A 4,090-nucleotide genomic window follows, 5' to 3' on the forward strand; every position below is an offset into this window, starting at 1 on the left:
CCCTGGGCCCAATTCCCAGTACCCAAAAAAACAAACAATAAAAACAAAACATTCTGGGAAAATAAACAGACACTGACAAATGAAACCTGCCGCAGTCTGGCTGGGCACAAATGCCGCAGTCTGGCTGGGCACAAAATCACGAGCCACCACACAGCTTGTAGATTCAAACAGCAACTCTTTATTCCCGAACTCACACCAGCCGTCTACAATCACGTTCTGGGGAAATCCACGTTCTCTGCCCAAATCCACGTTCTCTGCCCAAATCCACCTTCACTGGGCTTCTGTCTCCCAAAATATACTCTGAATCCCGTGAGAACTCAAGGGGAACTCAGGCAACAGGATACGCCCTATTCCCAGCAGGAATAATCTTAAACCTTAAACCTGGAACCTAAACTGGGAACGCCCTAAACCCGATTATGTTAAACCGGGAACACCCTAATCTGCCCTGGTCCTTGAGCAAGGTCAACTACATTCAATGTCACTGCAAAATGTCAGCAACATGGGGTACGCTGGCAAGGAAATTGTCATACCTACTTGGCTAATGGCTCCCAGCAGAAACCAACCAAATTATGTTGTGTGGATGCACAAAAATGAATCCCACTAATATTTATATGTATACATGCATATATGTAATTACAATTATAGTGTACCAACACAAAAATTTTAAAATTTTAAAATAAATTGAAAACATCCTGGCCAGATATCATCGTGGCACATGCTTATAATTCCAGTTACTTGGGAGGCCAAGGCAGGAGGATGACAAATTCAAGGCCAGCCTGTGGAACATAGTAAAGTCCTGTCTTAAAAAGAAAGAATTAATTCTGATGTTTAAATGTGCTCTTTGTCATGAGATGCTTCAGAGTTTCTGTTCTGAAGGTGGAGGTGAGCGCTCACACACGTGTGCATGCAAAAAATGTGCATGTGTCTAAAGAGAAAGCAGTTTATTTTCTCTTGCTATAACAGAATACCTGAGACTGGGTTACTTATCAAAAAGAGAGGCTTATTTTGGCTCATGATTCTGAAGGCTGGAAGTCCAAGATCATTGTTTTCTTTTTTGTATTGTGGATTGAACACAAGGATGCTTAACCACTAAGCCTCATCCCCAGTCCTTTTTATTTTTTTGAGACGGGATCCTGCTAAGTTGATAAGAGACTTACAAAGTTGCTGAGGCTAGCCTTGAACTTGCAATCCCTCTGCCTCAGCCTCCTGAGTCCCTGAGATCACAGTCATGCACCACTGTGCCCGGCTTTGAGTTCTTTTTGTTGTTGTTGTTATTGTTTTGTGGTATTGGAGATTCAACCCAGAACCACAAGCATGCTAGGCAAGCACTCTACCACTGAGCTACAAACCCAGACCTTTTAAATTTTTATTTTGAGACAAGGACTTCACTAATTTGCCCAGGTTAACTTTGAACTTGTAATCCTCCTATCTCAGCCTCCTGAGTGGCTAGGATTACAGATGTACACCACAGTGCCTGGATTTGACTTAAGTTGTTTTTTTTTTTTTTGAGGGGTACAGGGGATTGAACTTAGGGCCACTCAACCACTGGGCCACATCCCCAGTCCCGTTTTGTAATTTATTTAGAGACAGGTTCTCACTGAGTTGCTTAGTGCCTTGCTTTTGCTGAGGCTGGCTTTGAACTCCTGATCCTCCTGCCTCAGCCTCCTAAACTGCTGGGATTACAAAAACACATCCAAACCAGAGCAGAGAGGCCATTGTGAAGCCTTTGGGAGGGTAATTCCTGCTTGACGTGTATAAGGTATTCCTCTCCTGGGGGTAGCAGTATAAAACCTATTGTGTTATAAAGCTGTGGGCCCTTAGAAAATGCTCTGTCAGAGGCCCTATGATTGTTCCAGAGGGTAGACTCAAAGTGAGACCTGGGCGATTGGAGGCTGGGAGGCAGGAGGAAAAGGTTTTGGGGGATGGGTGCAGTTTCTGTGGGGCTGCTAGCACCTAGGTCCATGCAGACATCAGCCTCAGGGGTCATTCTGTAGCAAGAACCACAGAGGGGTGTGTGGGCGGAGTCCAGAGCAGTGGGAGCAGAGGACTCAACCAGGACTGGACCCAGCGCCCCTGCCCCAGCCACATGGCACGGCACATCAGGGCCACCAATGATCTGTGAACCTTGGTTAGTTCTTTCAAGGCAGCTTGGCTGCACCCCTGGACATTGAAAGCACAAGGTGACATTCATGGTGAGGGGAGGCTGGGAGGGCAGAGGCTGTTTGAGACTAGGTCACTTAACCTCTGTAAGCCTCATTTTCATCTTCTATAAAATGGAATAATGATTTCTGTCTGGGTTGGGGTACAGTGCAGTGGTAAAGTGCTTATCTGCCTGTACAAGACCCTGGGTTCAATCCCCAACATGGGTAAACCAAACCAAAACAAACAAGCAAAAACCCTCTACCTAGTTACCTATAACAGGATTAGGGATGGAGGGATGTAAATAATATAACGTGTCTGACACATTGTGAGAGTTCCATCAATGCCTGTTATTGTTTCATGTGATACTTAAATGAGTAATTTGTATAAATGCATAATTTGCATCTTATTTGATGACATGTCCCTTAGGGAGAGGCTCTGGGTGTGTTCATCTTTGTCTTTTGTTTGGAATGCTGGGCATTAAGTCCAGGGGTACTTTACCACTGAGCTACATCCCTAGTCATTTTTAGCTTTTAGTTCAAGACAGGGTCTTGAGGGCTGGGGATGTGGCTCAAGCGGTAGCGCGCTCGCCTGGCATGCGTGCAGCCCAGGTTCCATCCTCAGCACCACATACAAACAAAGATGTTGTGTCCGCCAAAAAACTAAAAAATAAATATTAAAATTCTCTCTCTCTTAAAAAAAAAAAGACAGGGTCTTGCTAAGTTGTGGAGGCTAGCTTTGGGTTATCCTCTTGCCTCAGCCTCCCGAGTTGCTATGATGATGGGCATGCGCCAGCAGACCCAGCTCCATCTTTGCCTCTCTTTAGAAGGGAGAGCCCCCTGAAGGCAGGGACTGCTTCTGATTCTTCTAGATCTTCATTCCCAGCAAAGGGCAGCCACGTGGTAAGCAGTGTGGAAAGTATGATGAGTGAATGAGTGAGAGCCACGTGGAGATGAAGGGAGTAGAAACCAGATCAGAGTGACTTCCATATGCCTGTTATTTTTGCTTGAAATTCATTCCCAGATCTTCTCTGCCGGGATCTTGGCTGTCATGCATTTGCTGGGGTTGACTGGATTATTTAATTGCTGTTTTCTGTCTCTAACTACTGTGATTATGACTCAAGTAGTGGATACGTTTAGAATGCTATATAAATAATAATTATTTTAATTATGGTTTGACCTGTACGATATACTCAAACAGCATAGCTGACTGTGCATTTGTGTACGTGCCCTCTCGAGAGTGGCACAGAAATCTCTCATTGTGAAGATACAAAGGAGTCGCCCCTCTGTGCACATGGTGATTTTAGAATTATAACGGGGAGAAGTATAATACTGCAGTAATTATAGCAAGTTTTGCAGAAAGAAACGGCTTTGAAATAGTATATAACCTAAGTGTCTGGTATTTAGATAATGTAAAATTTAATTTCATTGACAAGGCTTTATTTTTAGAACCAGGAAAAATGGGCATAGGGCATTTTTTTTTTCAGATTTCCTCTCTGAGTATGAAAGTACCTTGTTGGTTTAAATAAGATTTAAGCAAAGTAATTTGCATGGTGTATTCAGCTAAGTGTCTGGCATTTAGTAGGTGCTTGATGAGTTTTGGGGATCATCATTTAGCAACAGCGTATATCTAGGTACCCATTTAAAGCACCCAATGTGTCTATATAATTTTTAAATGACCTCCATTGTAACAGGGGTTTGCTTGATGCTTTGACTATATCCCTTGTTGCTTTTTTTCTCCAACCTTCTTTTTCCTGACCTTCTCCTCTCTGATCTTTTCCCTGATCATCTTTTCCCTAATCTTCTCCTTTCTGATCTCTCCTCTGTAATTTCACTTCTCTGAATCACCTCTTTAAAAAACCCCTGCTCCCCATGATGGGTAGAATCACTGGCTCTGGGACAGGAGTCCCCTGGGTTTCTCCTTTGCTAGCCAAGGAATAAAACATTTTCCT

The sequence above is a fragment of the Marmota marmota genome, unplaced genomic scaffold (assembly GCF_001458135.2).
Source record: "Marmota marmota marmota unplaced genomic scaffold, marMar, whole genome shotgun sequence".
Taxonomy (NCBI): domain Eukaryota; kingdom Metazoa; phylum Chordata; class Mammalia; order Rodentia; family Sciuridae; genus Marmota; species Marmota marmota.